General features: G+C 42.6%; 1 long non-coding RNA gene across 6 annotated transcripts; it reads right to left on the minus strand.

The window, feature by feature from the left end:
• Positions 1-457: 457 nt before the first annotated feature.
• Positions 458-18,013, minus strand: LOC140687349 (uncharacterized). Of its 6 annotated transcripts, none has more exons than XR_012061583.1 (7): positions 17,928-18,013; positions 15,870-15,993; positions 14,833-14,910; positions 4,422-5,457; positions 2,460-2,723; positions 1,960-1,981; positions 458-1,548 (listed from the first exon to the last, which is right to left on the minus strand). It is a non-coding gene; the product is annotated as an uncharacterized lncRNA (long non-coding RNA). The 6 variants fall into 6 exon arrangements; XR_012061582.1 differs by having other exon boundaries at positions 15,870-16,011; XR_012061586.1 differs by having other exon boundaries at positions 1,835-1,981; positions 15,870-16,011.
• Between the last annotated feature and the right edge of the window lie 220 nt (positions 18,014-18,233).

Consider the following 18,233-nt stretch of genomic DNA (forward strand, 5'->3'; position numbering starts at 1 on the left):
CCCTCTGACTTCCAGCGGGGAGCTGAGGGAGCGGAAGGTATTTATCCACCACACCTACCCTCTCCCACCTCTGCTTACAGACAAAATCCAAAGGAAGGGGCAAACGGGAAATAATACACTTTTTAGAAATGATCGCTGTGACACCCTATGTACTCTTAAGTTCCATCAAATTTTTTTAAAACTTGTCAACATGACAGTGGAGGTGAGATGGCTGTGAACAGCTCTGCGTCTCTGCCTGCAGGGCGGCCGGCTTCTCGGGAGGCTGTCCTGGAAGAGGACTTACCGGGAGGGGTCCTGCTCCGTGACCGGCACCGGCTCCCTCCCGCTCCTACCAGCGCGTGACAGCCCAGCCCTAACAGCCTCCACGGCACCATCGCCTTTCAGTCTTTCCTGATTTCATGAGCGAAACGGTGTCTCGTAGCTGTTTTGATGGCATTTCTTTCATTACAGGTGAGTCTGAATATTTTCACCAATTTATTTTTCATTTATGTTTATTTCACAATATTCCTGAATCTTGTTCTTTGCCCACATATCTGTAGGGATTCTAACGTATGAATTTTTATTATTTGAAGCCACCATATTTGGAAGTCATATTTTTTCATATGTTTTAACTTTTACAGTATTTTATCATTTCTTAAGCATAGAGAGAGAAGTTTATGTCAAAAGTACTAACATTTTCCTTTGTGATTTTTTTCATTATGTTTAGAATGTATCTTTTCCTCTAGAGATCAGTTATATATTTATCCCTAAAATTTCAAATACTATTACTTAATTTTCTTGTATATAATTCTAAATTTATTTGAAATTTAAATAAGGTTTTGGAAGAAAAGGATAAATCTATATTTTCCCCCAAAATAGCTTGCCAACTTTTCCAAAACATTTTGTGTGTGTGTGCTCTGGGAATCCCAGTATATTTTAGGTGAGAGATGCTGACCACGAAGGAGCTCACTGCTGTGCTCACTGGTAAAGCTGGAGGGACTCTGGTCCAGAGGAGGGACTGCCCTCCATCCACTGGCCTCGGTTCAGCTCAGGCAGAGACCTGACTGAGTGAATGTAGCCCGGCTGCTTGGGAGACCTGAGTGGAGGGGAGGGAACAGCACGGCTTTAACACGAGGGCCCACTCCTGGGAGGGGGGCCATCAGGACTCGGTGCTCGGTCCCCTGGCTGGTGTGTGAAAGCCCCTTGTGATGTGCTGATTCTCGTGACCTCCTCCAGGAACTTGAGCACCTTTAGCATCTCCGCCATCTCTTCTCGTATAGACTGCAGGGGTCGCACTCTCTTCAGTTCTCGGACGAGAAAACTGATTTCCTTCCTCAAGCTCAGGTTGGCCGTCATCACCTTTCTGTAGGCGTCAGCGAGGCATGGTGTATTTACTGGCTCATCCCTAGCCTGGCATCCTTTAGAGTTGTCTCCACCCTGGCACACTCCTGTTTAGCCACATAAAGCCGGTCGATGAGGTGGCAGTTCTCCTGGATCTGTGCAGCCAGTGTTTTTGCCAGTTGCTTTTCATGTCTTCTATTAACTTGACTTGTAAGAGACTGAATAAGTCTGAAAGTAAATAAAATACTGAGCAATAAGGTGAGGACAGGCGGACTCAACGCTGTCTCCCAGGGGAGGCTCTGGAACATGAGCTGGGAACACAGGTCTTTGGGCAGCAGCACCACCAGGACCGCATTCAGCAACCTAAGGATCAGCCCAAAGCCAAGCTCCGCAGAGGACAGCAGCCCCTCCATGGCACTGACCCACCCAGGGCTCTGCCCAGTTGCCGTGGCTCCGCCAGCCACAACAAGCCCCCGGGGACACCCCAACATTCCGCCTGGAACCCAACCAGCACCTGACATCCTGGATTGGCCAGTTATCTGGTCAGTGTCGGTGGGGAAGAGGTGGGCTTATCAGAGGAGAAGGTTGTGACTAAAATGTCATTTTCTCCATCGTTGTCTAAGAGTAATTTTTTCTTACCTCTTTCTTTTTGTGTTCATATCTGTATACAATAAAAATACAGTGAAAAGTGTCAATGTCAAGTTTATGATTTCACAAATCTCTCACGTGACAGAGGCATATATTTTGTGTTAATGGATGTGATGCAAGCATACGGTTCACACACTGACTTTTCTGATACTGTCGAGGGTTAGGAATTTCAAAATACTTACTAAATTATTTATCTTTTACCTCCTGATCCGTGATGCCTCTCTTGCCAAATGTTTTTCGTGTATAATTAACAATCACGTAACTAACAATTCTGCTACAGTTGTCTGTTTTTATGCCTTAATCACATTGTTTTAAGTAGCGTAGCTTCAAAGCATACTTTATAGGAGATCTCCTATCACTGGCTTGTAAATACCTGCCTTTTATCTCTTTCAGATAAACTTTAGAATTATTTTCTCAAAGTCCTCCAAAACAAACCTTGAATTGCCTTCAATAAATATCTAATTTGAGAAGAATTAGGTCTCATTACTCACAGCCATTAGCCATCCTTCCCGGAAACACAAGTGTCTTTATTTATTTGAAGCTTCCTTTATGTTTCTGTTTCACTGCTGAGACTTCTTGTGAAGATTAGAGATTTATCTTTTACTTTAATATCTGCAATATTTTCAGACATCACGTGAATAGCCTTCCGGCTTTCAGAAGGGCCGGTTGACTTTCTTTCCCAGTCGGCTTGCACGTGTGTTTTGTCTATTTTAATCTCAATAATGTAGCCTCTAATTGTCTCTTTTGGGCTCTATCTGTACAGGCAAAATATAATGAAGAAACAAATTCAAGACCAAAACGACGTTTACATGGATATTTCAGACAAAACGGAAAGAACGGAGAGTGCCGCTTATTTCAACTGGATCACAGGTCTCACCTTGCCTTTCCACAGGGGGACATAGCTTATTGAAAGATGTGCTACTGGACAACACAAAGAGATGGAAACACACACCGTGCTCCTGGGCTGGAAGACTCAGTATTGCTAAAATGGCCACACTACCCAAGGCAATCGACAGACCAGTGCAGTCCCTGCCTAACTACCAGTGGCGTTTTTCACAGAACCAGAACAAAAAATTATTAAACCTGTATGGAAACACGAAAGAATCCAAATAGCCAAGACAGTCCTGAGAAAGAAGACTGAAGCTGGAGGACTCACACTCCCTGACTTCACACTTCACTACAAAAAGCTACAGTAATCGAAACAGCGTGGTGCTGGCACACAGACCAATGGAACAGGATAAAAAGTCCAGAAATACACCCACGCACTTACGGTCAATTAATCTATGACAAAGGAGGCGAGAATATACAGTGGAGAAAAGACAGTCTCTTCAATAAGCGGTGCTGGGAAAACTGGACAGCTGTCTGTAGAAGACTGAAATGAGAACATTCTCTAACACCATGTACAAAAATAAGCTCAAAATGGACTAAAGGCCTAAATGTAAGACCAGACACTATAAAACTCCTAGAGGAAAACACAGGCAGGACTCTCTTTGACAAAAATTACAGCAGTATTTTTTTGGATCCACCTCTACAGCACTGGAAACAAAAGCAAAAAGAAACAAATGGAACCTAATTAAACTTAAAAGCTTCCACACAGAAAAAGAAACCATGAATGAAATGAAAAGACAACCTACAGAACGGGAAAAAATATTTGCAAAAGATGCAACTGACACTGGCTTAATTTCCAAAATATGCAAACAGTTCGTACAGCTCAATATAAAAAAAAACAAGCAATCCAGTCAAAAAATGGGCAGAAGGACAAAACAGGCAGTTCTCCAAAGAAGACACATAGATGGCCAAGGGGCACTTGAGAAGATGTTTAGCATCAGTCATAATTTGAGAAATGCAAATCAAAACTGCAATGAGGCACCACCTCACACCAGTCAGAATGGCCATCATTGAAAAGTCCACAAACGACAAATGCTGGAGAGGCTGTGGAGAGAAGGGAGCCCTCCTGCACTGCTGGTGGGGATGCAGTTTGGTGCAGCCACTGTGGAAAACAGCATGGAGGTTTCTTAAAAAACTAAAAATAGACTTACCATATGATCCAGCAATCTTACTCCTGGTCATAATATCTTGAGAAAACTCTAATTCCAAAAGACACCTGCATCCCAGTGTTCACAGCAGCACTACTTATAACAGCCAAGGCATGGGGACAGACTAATGTCCATCGACAGATGACTGGATAAAGAAGTTTGGTATATTATACAATGGAATCTTACTCAGCTGTGAAAAGAATGCAATAATCCTCTGCTCTTCCGTCATCCCCACCTGACAACCCTACTCATCTCTCAAGGCCCGGGTAAAAGTCGCTTCCATTCCAAAGCCTTTCCTTAACCCTCCCCGTTTAGTTGAGCCAGATTTAATTCTCTGCACCCCCTCAGCACTTGACTGAGACACCTGTTTTCATGTGATCTGCAGACTAGAGCAGAGCCAATTAATGGTGCACATACCTGTGCCTCCAGACTGTAAACTCCTGGGAGGCAGCGCTACGTATGACCCATGTGTGACTTGCAGGAGCTCCCAGGCACGTGGTAGGCTCGCAACAGATGGCTCAGTGACGCTCATCTCTGCTTGCTGCAGTTATGGTGGTTGCCCCGAGACACTTCTAACGAAGGCGGTGGCTCTTCTTTTGGAGTGCCTTTGTTGGGAGCCCCGTTACCCTCTTACAGCTCTTCACTCCTTTCTCAACTGCCCATTTTTGGCTCCATGCGTAAGGCCTTGGCCTCCAGGTCGGCGCTTCCCTCTGCCAGCCCTGAATACTGCGCTGTCTGAGGCCCCACCTTCCGCTTCCCTGTCCTCCTCTCTGGGGCTGAGCTGCTGCGGAGCTGGGATCACACCTTGACGTGGAAGGATGGGTGGAAGGAACCGCTCAATTCGCTTCATTCGCCGTTCTATTCTTTTGTCCCCATAACCCAGCTCCTGCCAGGTGAGCCGTGCTGTAAGTACTTTGGGTCACTCTGTCGGTTAAACAGACACTGACTTTAAGCTCCTAGTGAGAACTCACGGAGCATCTGGCAGAAACCCTTCAACGCGCAGATAAGAAAGTTGAGACGCAAGGAGATGAACGGACTTGCCGAAGGTCCTCCAGGCAGAGGGCAGCAGCCTTCCGGGAGCTCTGCTCTCGCCACTGGACGCTGCCCCTGGGGGAGAGGGTCCTGTACCATCGCTCAGGGCTGCCAGAAGTGCCCCCTGAAAGGCCATTTCACAGCCCTCGCTCACTTACTTAGTACCCGGCAGTCATGTTCCAGTCTTTGATTGCTGAATATATTGTATTTCTCCACGTGTGCTAAGTAGGTTTTCACGTATTGTAAGTAACGCAGAGGGACAATGTCTCGCAGACGAGCACTGACACTGAATAAATACTGGCCCTTATTTTGCCAGATTATTGTAAAATAACAACCACCTGGGAAAAACCAGACCGAGCTTTCTGTGCCACATCGTCTTCAGTAACGTTGGATTTGATTAACATGGAGATGGAAAACAAAGCTGAAACGAGAAAAATAAAGAGAGTTATTTACATCCTGCTTTGTTTGTCTGTCCTCAAAGCAGCTGGAATGCAGCACAATTTCAATGATTGTCACAAAATTGGTGGTTCTCAGCAGCACCTAGGACTCTCCATTGACCTGATTGTTCCTGGAACGCCTTATAAAAGAAAGATAAGGATGGTTTTCCGGGATTATTGTCAAGCGACTGACTGTATAAGCAACTACAATTTTCAGGTGTTTTCTGAGCATAAAAGTACAACACAGAGAAAGCAGTGACTAAAACTTATTTATATTCAAACCTCCCTGTATGTCTGTGTTTGTTTTGTCTTCTTTAGAATTCAAAAATCAAAGAAGACAAACTATTTTTAGATTCACTCGTACTTAATAGGAACTTTCCTGTAGCTTATGTAAGATTTTCCCTATTTCTTACATTCGGCATGTGTTAAGTGCTTTTATTAAAAAAAAAAAAGAATCTTCTAAACAATGCATGAGCCATTTCCAAAATAAAATGTCTTCACAGCACGTAAGGGAAGTGCATCCAGTCACAGACAGGACATTATTGATGCTCAGTATGGCTTTATTACATGACCATTAGTGTGACGATTTCTCGCCCTCACCCTGCAGTAAATGCCACTAAGCATTAACAGATGTTTCAGTTTGGGTTCCTCCGGAAGCTGGTCCTGAGCCGAGGATCTCAGTGCAAGTGGTTTATAGGGAGGTGAGCCGGGAAAGCACGCTAGGCCGGGAAGTAAGGGAGAAAAGAAGGAAGTCCAAAAACGGTGACTCGCTAAGCAGGTCCCCACTGGGCTCAGTGCTGCCCCTCTGCCCCCCAGGGGGCTGTGGGAATTACACAATTAATTCAAACCGGGATCCTGCCCTCCAGGTGCAGAGAATTTAGGAAAGGGAGCCAAATATACAAGGAACTTCCATTGTTATGAAGCAAGGACTTTCATAAGAAAAGTACAATAAAGTATGTGAAATGTTTATGGAAGAATAAATAAACTAATGCTGTTTAATATCTTTTTAAAAAGAAGGTGATTTTAACAAAAGCATCTTCAGGAAGGGTGGCTGGAGGAAAGGGGTAAGGGAGAGGCCAGCGGGCCGCAGGGTGAGCTTCCCTCGCGAGCCGGGTGGGAAGCCCGCAGGCGGCTCCGTGACAGTGCTCTCTGATTCATGGCTTTCTTCGCTTCTGCGGACACAACCACTCGGAGTCACAGAGGACCAGGAGCTGTGGGACAAAGGTGACGCTACTTCACAGGAGGACAAGGGGCACTGGACCTAGTCTGAGAGCTGCACTGGGCCTCGGAAGGGGGACAGGGGCCCAGCCAGGGAGCAACTCACACCGTCCGCTCGGCACATCAGACAGAACGCAGCTCGCCTCGTCCAAACAGAAGTGAAGGACCCGCACCCCAACTAAGGAGGGGAAGGAATGCTGTTTCTACATGACCCACAAGAAGGTTCTTTCTCTGGAAGTGACATAGTTCAGGATAAGGAAAAGAACTTTTAGTAAGATTTTGTTGCTGTGCGAGAAGATACTACCTTTAGAGATGGTGGTAGAACTCTGTGTGGAAATAATAGGCTGAGATTAAAAGGCCACTTAGAAAGAGCTAAACAGGCAGTGGGATAAAGGTTTGATAATAGCTATCATTTATTGAGCACTTACTGTATGCCAGACACAGTGTATACACTGTCTGTCCACTCCTAAAAGCCATCCTATTGTCAGTCAGACAGTTGAGGGTTCAAGAAGTGAAGTAATGTGTTCAAGACGAAGAGCTGTAAATGTCACAGCAGTGATCTGAATCCAGGTCCATCTGTCTGTCTGACTCTAGTGCCCATGACAGACAGGTTGACCAAAGGGTAATTGCATGGAAACTAAAAACGCAGTTATTAAAACGCACTAGTGTAGAGGACCGGCGTTGGACTGATGATGTGGAAAATCACACTGACACATAGACAAAATGAAGACACTCTCCCATGGTGCACGCTGAGCGGCTAACAAAGAGCGAAATGAAGGAGGAAGAAGGCGATGGAAATGGAAGAAAGAGACTGGAAAGTCAATTTGTGGGAAACTGCTGCCTCTGAGAGACTAGACCAAATTAAACAGGAAAAGCCAAAGATGTAAAAAACCAACTTCCTAAAGCTGAAAAAAGATCAAGGCAACACAGATCAAAATAATCAGTGAAAAGAAAACCACACGTGGCAAAAATCTAAGAGCAACTTTAAATTATAAAGACCAAAAACTCCTATATTTCAGTCATAAAAAATGGTTATCTACAAAGTACCAAAAATGAGCCTGGCCCCAGATTTCTCTGCACAGCTGACACCAGGGTCTAAGTGTCTGCAGACACTAAGGGGAAAGGCTGTGAACCAAAGACTCGGCAACAAGTGAAGATGTGTAAAGGCCACACAGAGTTGTCATACAGAGGCCCCAAATACACCGTCACATACTCTTCTCTAAAAGGACAAACACAGAGCCAACTGCACGTGGAAATTCAGCGCATCATGAGGACAGCATGTGAGCTGCGTTAGCAGAAATTAGAAGGCACAGAAGGACCACTAGACAATCGTATGGAAAAAGCTACAATGGGATCTTTTCCTCACACCATGCATCAGAGTAAACTCGAAATGGATGAACAATTCCAGCATAAAAAATACGAAACCTGCAAATACTAGAAAAAACACGATGGGTTTTTCTATAACCTGGGAGTGAGGCTGTGGCTGAAAAATCCAGGCAGAATAAGAAATATATTCATTACCTAAAAATAAAAATCAAAAAGTTTTGCATGTTCAAAATATTATTAGCAAAGTAAAAAGACAAATGACCAACTGGGAAGACACGTCTGCTATTTCCATCACAGGCACAGGGTTGACACCCTTCATATGTAACAGCTTCTGAACACAGAAGAGAAAAAGCCAAAACCCTTGTAGAAAAATAGACCAGGAATATGTACAGACAATTCCAGAAAAAAAAATTCAAGTGGTTCTTAACCACACGAAAGGATGCTCAACCTCACTCACGAGAGAAATATGAGTTAAAACAATACTGAAAAGCCACTTCTCACTTATCAGATTGGCAATCGTGCAAACTCCGGCACGCTCTGTCCGCAAACAGGCACTTTTGCACAATGATGGTGTAGGACATGGTACAGCCCCTTTGGAGGGGAGCTTGGGAACGCGCAGCACAGTTACACATGCGGCCACCCTTTGATCGTACCTCGAGGAATCTACCCCAAAGACACACTGGCAAAACCATGAAGTGATACATGCCAGTCACCGCAGCAACACTTGTCCTAGCGAAAGGCTGGAGACAAGGTAAGTCTCCATCAGTAGGGGACAAGGTGAACAAAAGGCGACACCCTCATACAATGCATATCACGCAGCTGTGAAAGAGAATGGGAAATAGATCTGTATCTCTGTAGAGTCGCCTCCAGGGGACACTGTTAGGTGACAAAGCAAAGTAAAAATAAGGGTTCATAGCATATTCCCATTTACATACACGTATATATATATGTATGTGTGTGTGTGTCTCCCCACATATGAGCACTGACTGGATACTTTTTATACTGTGGAATTATTGCTTACTTTTATGTTTGGTAATAGCATTATGGATATTTTTTTAAAATACATCTTTAAAAAGAAGAATTAAAAGGTACACTTCAGTCAACTAACAGATGGGGGAAAAAACTCAAAGCTCAAAAGCAGAGAAGAAGAACACAGATGCAAAAATCCGTAAAATTTATGAAATCCATCATTTTATAAAAAGGATAATATGTTATAATTTAGTGAGGTTTATCCCAGTAAGGCCAACTGAACTAATACTTTTAAAAAATAACCACTGTGATTTAATCATATGAACAGAATAAAGGAGGAAAACATGTATCATTTCAATTTACGCAGAAAAAGCATTTGAAAAAAATTCAACATTTGTTCAGGATAAAAACTCTCAATAGCCTAGAACTAGAAGAAAATGTCTTCACGTCGATAAAGAGCACTAGCAAATGCTGTACTGTACGGTTAACATCTCACTTAACAGTGGCAGGGTGGCTGCTGCCCCCAAGACTGGGATCCAGGCCAGGACGTCCCCTTTTAGAACGACAACTCAAGATGGGGCTAGGGGTCTTTCTTAATCTTCGTCCTAAGGCACAAAAAAGAAACAGAGGGCACAGAGATTGAAAAGGAAGCAATACTGTCTATATTCACAGATGTGACCATATATGTAAAAACTCCAAAAAATCTACACAAACGATAGAACTAATAATTGAATTTCACAAAGTCACAGGATGCAAGGTTAATATCCAAAAGTCAATTGTATTTATATTTGCACTGACAATAATGCAAAAATTAAATAAACATACTTAGAGATAAAACTTAGTTAAGTGTATGCAATACATGTGCACTGAAAATCCTAAAATTAAAGACCTAAACAATGATCATGAACTCCAAAGCTCAATATTGTCAGAAGGATAATTCTCTACAAATTGGCCTATTGGTTCAACACAATTCCCATCAAAACCCCAGGGGACTGCTTTGCAGAAGCTGGGCATGTCTGCCGCATAACCCTAGGCCCTTTGGAATTTACAATCCACTCCGGACTTGTTTGAAACCAGTTTCCCATTATCAGCGACATAAAATGAGAATGCCCACAGTCAAAGAAAAAAATGCACAATATCCATAATCTGCCAACCAGACATCTCAATTCACAATATTGACTTAATTGATATATTTTTTCTTTTTTATTGTAAAAATAACCCATTAAATTCATACTTCATAGACGTCTGGTTAAAGAAAGGAAAAAGAGAGAGAAATGATAATACAGGGAAACGGTAGTTTGCACCCCCCAAAATTAAAATAGAATTAAAATATTTGGTCATAAAACCAAATACTCTGCATGGATATATGTCAGTTTACATTTGTCGAAACCCATAGAACGTACAAAACCAACAGTGAACACTGATGTCAACAATGGACTTTGGGTGATTATGACAGTGCAGGCTCATCCCTGGTGACAAACACACCGTTCTGGTGGGGATGTAGATGACGGGGGAGGCTGTGGCTGTGCGGGGCAGGAGGTACGTGGGAAATCGCTGTACTTAGCTCTCAATCTTGTTGTAAGCCTATTAAACTGCTCTAAAAAAGTAAAGTGCTAAAAAAATTTTAAATAACAGAACTTACCTTCTTACCCAGCATCATCTGTGCTAGGAACATTTATAAAATTGACCAACTATTAGGTTACAGAAAACACATAAGCACACTAAAAGCATATTTTCTGACAATATTGCACTAAAAGTAATAACAATAAAAGTTATAAAATAAGACATTAATCAGTAAAAAATTCAAAGCAAAGTCTAAAATAATAAAGCTAAAGTCAAATGACAGAAGAGTTACTATTCTTAAAAACTGAAAGGCACTTATAAATCAAAAAGGGAAAAAAGTAGACAAAAACCTTAACAGAAAAAGGAACAAAAGACAACAGATAATTCAGAAAAATTAAGATTATTCATGACTAACGTGAAACATATTTGGCTTCACCTGAAATTTTTTAAATGAAAATAAACCCATATCAAGGTATCATTTCTACTCATCAGTCTGGCAACTATCAAAACAACTGAAAACCCCACCGCTGTGCAGGAGCGGGGGGGGGGGGGGGGGGCAGTCTCCCGCAGGGATGGGCCGTCTGCCCGGAAGGCAGTGTAGCGCTGAATGGAAAAGATGCCCTGGGGATGATTCAGCAGTTCTAACGTTCATGACCTCATCCCACTGTAGAAGCCTTTTAAATTGAAGTATAACTTATTCTAGTAAAATTCACTCTATTTAGGGTTCAGTTTTGACAAATGGAGACAGCCATACAGAACAATTCCATCACCCCACAAAGTCCCTTCTTCTCCTCCTTTGTGGTCAGACCATTCCCCCAGTGTTACCAGTAACCAGCTCTCTGTCACCACAGAGGCACCTCTTCCAGAACGCCACGCGGTGGAACCACACAGGGCGCACAGCCTTTTCAAACTAGCCCCTTTCGCTTAGTAAATGCATCTGAAGCTCATGCATGCGGCTGCAGGCAGGACGAATGTACCACTGCTTTTTCATACGTTCCCCAGCCGAGGGGCATTTGTGTTGTTTCCCGTTTTGACAATTTATCATTTTTTTTCTTTTATGGATCACGCTTATTTAAGAAATCTTTGCCTAAGCCAAAGTCACAAAAATTTTCTCTTTTCTTCTAGAAGATTTTTTGTTTTAGGTTATATGTTTATGTAGGTCTATAATCTATTATATGTTGATTTTTGTATAGAATACAAGGTATGGATCAAACTCATTTTATTACACATGGTTGTCCACCTGTCCAATTCCTTTGCACTTTTGGCAAAAATATAAGTCACCTGTGAGTCTACTTCTGGACTTTCAATTCTGTTCCACTGGTCTATGTGTCTATTATTTCACTAACATCACACTACCTTGACTACGGTAGCTTTATTATAAGCTTTAAAATCAAGTAGTGTTAGTTCTTCCAACTTCATTCTGTTTTTTTTCCAAAATCATTTTGGCTATTGTTCTAAATCCTCTGCCTTTCCTTACAAAATTATAGAATAAGTTTATCAACTTCTATAAAAAGTTCTGCTGGCATTTTTGACTGGAATTGTCTTAAATCAATTTAGGGAGAAGTACCATGTTGGCAATATTGAGTCTTCCAATGAAAATGATATATATCTTCATTATTTAATCTTTCATTTCTTTCATCAGTGTTTTGTAGTTTTAAGGAAACAAATACTGCTCTATTTTGTTAAATTTATATTTAAATATTTTATACTTAAATTTATATTTAAATATAAACATTTGATTTAATAAAATTAATTTAATTTAGATAACTTTAAATAAATTTAATTTAAATTAATGATTGATTTGATATTTATATTTAAATCTAAATATTTTTATATTTAAATTTATATTTAAATCTTTTCAGCACTATTGTAAATGGTGTCTCTTTAAAATTTCATGTTCTAATTGCTCATTGCTAGTGTATAGAAATATAATTGATATTTGTATGTTGACCTTGTATCCTATGACTGCTAAATTCACTTATTAGTTCTAGCAGGTTTTTTAAAAGTTGAGATATAACTGACATATAACATCATATCGGTTTAGGTGAACAACATAATGACTTGATATATGTATATACTGTAAAATGATCACCACAATAAGTTTAGTTAACATCACCATGCATAGTTACATAGTTACAACTTTTTCCTTGTGATGAGAACTTTTAAGATCTTCTCTCTTAGCAACCTTCAAATATGCAGTCAGTCCAGTATTGTTAACTATAGTCACTGTGCCGTCCATCACAACCCCAGGACTTATTTATTGAATAACTGGAAGTTTGCAGCTTCGACCACTTTCACTCCCTGTGCCCAGTTCCCCCGCCACTCCCTTTATGCCAGCCCCCCTCCTCTGGTAGCCACCAATCTGTTCTTTATGAGTTTGGGGTTTTCCGCCTAGATTCCACATATAAATGAGGTTATATAGTATTTACTTTTTTCTTTCTGACTTATTTCACTTAGCATAACGCCCTAAAGGTCCATTCACATTGTCACAAATGGCAAGATTTCCTTCTTTCTCATAGCTGAATATTAATAATTTTCTTTATCCATTCACCCATCAATGGACAACTAGTGGTTGTCTTGGCTTTCTTGGCTGACATGTCTTCCATATCTTGGCTATTGTAAATAATACTGCTGTGAACATGGGGGTCCAGATACCTTTTTAAGCTAGTGATTTTATTTCCTGTGGGTAAATCCTAGAAGTGGAATCGTTGAGGCACATGGGTTTTAAATTTTTTGAGGCATCTCCATAATCTTCCTATAGTGACTGCACTAATTTACATCCTCACCAACAGTGCACAAGGATTCCCTTTTCTCCACATCCTTACCAACACTTATTTCTTGTCTTTTTGGTAATAGCCATTCTAACAGATATGAGGTGAGATTGTATGATTGTGATGTGCATTTTCCTGATGACCAGGGATGTTGAGCACCCTTCCATGTACCTGTTGGCCATCTGTATGTTTTGTTTGAAAAAAATGTCTATTCCAATCCTCTTCCCATTTTTTAATCAGCTTAGGTTTTTTTGCTATTGAGTTGCATGACTTCTTTTATATTTTGGATATTAATTCCTCATCAGATATATGATTTGCAAATATTTTTCCCATTCCATAGATTTCTGGTAGCTTTTTTAAAAGATACCTTGAGATTTTCTGCAGACAATTATGTCATCTTCAAACAGATGTAGTTTTACTTATTCCTTTGCAAGACACATGTCTATTTCTTTTTCTTGCCTTGCGGCACTGGCTAGGATCTCCACTACAGTGTCAAAAGGTAATAGTAAGCATGGACTTCCTTGCCTTGTTCCCGGTGTGAGGGGAGAAAGCACACAGTCTTACCAAGGTTGACATTAGCGGTAGAGTTTTTTGTATATACTCTTTATTGGGTTGAGGAAGTTTCCTTTTATTCTTAGTTTTCTACCCTAGGAATAAAATTTTTTTAATAAAAAAAGAAATAAAACTAACAAAATATGTGTAAAATCATTACAAAGTAAACTATAAAGCATTGAGAGACCTAAACAAACGGAGAGACACAGCACGTTTATGAACTGGAAAACTTAACATCATAAATAAGGCAAGTTTCCTCCCACTTGGTAGATTGTCTCTTCTTTTTGCTGATGATTTCCTTTGCTGTGCAAAAGCTTTTTGTTTGTTGTCCACTTGTTTATTTTTCATTTTGTTGCCTTTGCTTTTGGAGTCAGATTCAAAATACTATCTCCAAGACCAATGTCAAGGAGCTTACCACCTATATGTTCTTCTAGGAGTCGTTTATATTTTAGATTATTCATTTTTAAATTGCCAGTTGTATCAGTTATGGTTCTGCGAAGGGAGGGAACCACTAGAATATATGTACACATATACAGAGAGAGAGGTTTACTCCAAGGCATCGGGTCACGTCGAGGTGGGGGCTGTGAGTCGGACACCTGCGGAGGAGGCAGCGGCTGGAGAGCCAGGCACCTGCTGAGGATGCAGCCTGGAGACTGGACACAGTCTGGAGACAGAATTTTCCTTCTTCTGAGGACCTCATTCTTTTCTCCTAAGGCCTTCCATTGATTTAAAGAAGCTCATCCAATCTATGGAGGGTAAAATGCTTAACTCAAAGTCTACTGATTTAGATGCTAATCACATCTAAAAAATTACCTTCTCTACAACAACTTGGCTGGCATCCGACCAAGCAGTTGGGCACCATGGCCTAGCCAAGTTCACACAAAAAATTAACCACCACAGCAGTGGAGTTTTAGAATTTCAGAATAGAAGAGGTAAGGATTCTACACCGTAGAAACGTACCAACATCATGGCGCTCCAAATTCCAGCCGCTCCACACGCTTTAAGCTACCATGCAGTCACAAGCTGGAATCTGATTCACTGACCGAGAGAAATACGTAATTATTCACTCATGTAGCCGCACCTGAGCAAGGCTCCATGATTTATTCAGATCTCTTAAAAGGCAACAGAAACATTCTAGTGGTGAATGAGGTAATATCTGACATTGTCATAGTACCTTATGAATTTAGGCATAAACTCGAACATTAAATGGTGATGTTGAACCATCATACTGCACTAAAGTTGAACATTTTAGACAGCTTTTCTTGGAAGCTTTGTCTGATTATATCTTTACAATGATATTTCATCACCATATTAGTAGTATGTTTATTTTCATAGGGAAGAATTTATAGTTATCTTTCAATAATTGACGACTAGGTATGTTAACTATAATTTTCATAGAGGATTTTGATCATTACAATGGGCATGTTACAGCATAGGTTCTGTCAGGATCATAAAGCACACTTGCTGAAATTTTTCTGAGTTCAGAGCTTAGTGATTTAATTTCATTTAACTTAATAAATAAATTTCCCAACAAGCACAGGGAACTAAGCTCAATATCTTGTAATAATCTATACTGGAAAAGACTCTGAGAAAGAGTAGATTATATGTATGTATGTATATGTATATATGTATATATGTGTGTGTATATATATAAAACTAAGTCACATTGCTATACACCTGAAACTAACAAGACATTATAAACCAACTATACTTCAATAAAAAATTTTTGTAATTAAAAAAAGAGAAACAAATCTAATCTACGTTAACACTGATGGCACAGTCTCTTTGTATTTTACTATCGAGTTTCCGGTTTTAAGGGCAGGGAGCCAACATCACTCTTTTGATTAGAAGATTATTGCCCCATTTTAAGTGAAATTACTCAACATTTTTCAGGAAAACTGGACCAAGGACCATTATTTCCCTACTTTTAACTTCTGAGGTTCCTATATGAACACTTTTTGTATCTGCCAAATATGTCTAGCAGAGAAACTACTCACCTCCGTGAATTTGACCCCAGGGGGACACGCCTGCTGCTCTCACAGAAATCTCTGGTTTGGAATTCCAATAAGCAGGAAAGTGGAATAAAAAGGACTTACGCAGCAAAAGGCACTTGAGTAATACCTTGAAAAAGAAAGCAAACTGTCCATGCAGTTAAAAACCCACGTTGGAAGCACAGGTCAAAGCACTAAAGAAGATGCAGTGATACGGAAACAAAAGGAGAGAGAAGTGACTCCTTAAAAAGAAACAGCTACAAATGGCACTTAGGGCCGAGAGCCTGGTCTATGACAGGCTTTGACGGAAGGTGGAAATTAACCACATCGCCTAGCAGTAAGTGGTGGGAAAATGAGTAATACTTGATTCTCCAGTTTTCTCAACCAGTTATTCAGGCCTTGGAATTTATTTATTGGACATGAAGCCAGATTTATCTCAGAGCTAAATATGTTCACAAAGATACATGTGACTAATGTAAGTCAAAGAACCACTGAAATCAACTGGCCATTTGTACTCTCAACAAAGGCAAGAATATCTGATAAATAAATGCCCCACTATGTCCGTTTGCATCACTGACAGTGGTCACTGAGAAAGCCGAACGTCTGAAAAGCAAGCAGCCAAGGGCAGTAACTGCCGCCTGAAGAGGGGGAACGAAATTACTGAAAGGATGGAGTGATTTCAGGAGGAAATGAGCAAATCACATATCCACAAATGCAGTTTTCACAAAAGGGAACAGTTTGCCCAAGCTTTGACACACAGCATTCTAGAAACAAAGGCACTGCTGACATCTGATTCACAGGACATGAGCAACTACATCACCACGTAAGGGAAACACTCAGACTGAGGCCTGATCGTCAGAGGAGTCTAAGGAGTCAGCGTGGCTGAGGAGTCATTCAAAGTCCGCTTCAAAGACCGCGCCCTCAAGCAACCTGAGGCGTGGTCGGCACCCACCACGCGGCTCTCTGCGGCTCCTGACACACACAGGTCTAGTTTTCAAAGGCCTTTGGCTGTGGCTTGTCTCTGGCCATCAGCAGCTGCAGCGACACCTGTGCGTGTGAGCCTGCATGTGCGGGGTGAGCGCTTCCATCTGCAAAGGTGCTGCCACTGCCAGCGCTCCAGGAGCCCGAGGACACGCAGACGTCACCGTTCAGGGACTGGGGGTTTCAGTGGGACTCTGACTGCTCTCAGCCTTCAAGCCACACCCCTCCCTCCGCCCCCCTGCCCGCGTCCGGGCGGGTGCTCCCTCCACTGGCACCAGAGGAAGACTGAGGCCAGGCAAGGCCCTGCCCACGCGCAGGGACCCTCTTCCCTCTCCTCACTCTCTGCAGCCATTTCGAACCCCGCTGCGTGCCTGCCCACCTCTCCCCAGAGACCGCCTATTATGTACGTAATTAAACTTTTCCTACCCTCTTGGTGTGTGTGTGGCACTGAAACAAGCTGGAGGGGGTGTCCACTCTGCGACAGTAACTGACAACATGCCGCTTAGCCTGGCTTCCTTCCCCTCGTACAGAAAAATGTAGGCCAACTGGTTAGTAGCCTAAAAATTGCAAAGCTAGGAAATCAAGGTCAAGGCTGGAAACAAACATTTGTCCAGCTTCATAGTAAGAGGCTCGTAGGCTCTGCCCTCCGTGTACTTGTGGGACATGGGGGCCCACGGTGCTCACAGCCGTGCAGACTCGGCCCGTGCCGCCCGGCTGGGCCCTGGGGTCTGCTGCACTTCTGGGCTGCTCGTGAGGGTCTATGTCACCCAACCCACCGAGAAGTCAGTCCACTTAGCCTGCCCCACTCAGCAGGGAGTCACCCTGCAATAGCCCTGCCTTTAACAAGACAGGGTCTCCACGCTTAGAAGGTTTTTAAAAGCTCATTAGTAGTGACAAATACACGTAAACGTTGTGTGGGGAAGAGCGAGAAGCCGGAAGTCACAAAGGGAAACACCAGCACCTCTGACTGTACAGAAACCCAAGTCCACTTGGCAAAAGGCAACAGAAGCGAAATTAAAAGCCGAACGGCCAACGGGGGAGCGCCTGCGGTAGACACACAGGGCGTCGAGCTACTGCCTTTACCGCGCAAAGGGCTGCGGCAAATCGAACAGAGGCGATGAACGCTCCGGCGGAAGAGAGCCGCCAACAGGCAGGTGCCCACGCCGCCCGCGAACCGGTACTCCACCCCGTTAGTAACGGAACAGGCGCGAGCCGAGCGCCGCCGCCCTCCGTCTGCCCCGCCCCGGGCGTGGCCTGGGGCAGGCGAAGGCGCGGAAGGGCCGCGCTGACCGCGCAGGCGACAGGCGCCCCGCGGGTGCTGCCGGCAGCGCAGAGCGCGCTGCTTCTCTGAAGGGCAGCGTGTGCCGCGGCGCAGACCGCGTGGGCCCC

The sequence above is a fragment of the Vicugna pacos genome, chromosome 19 (genome assembly GCF_048564905.1).
Source record: "Vicugna pacos chromosome 19, VicPac4, whole genome shotgun sequence".
Lineage (NCBI taxonomy): Eukaryota > Metazoa > Chordata > Mammalia > Artiodactyla > Camelidae > Vicugna > Vicugna pacos.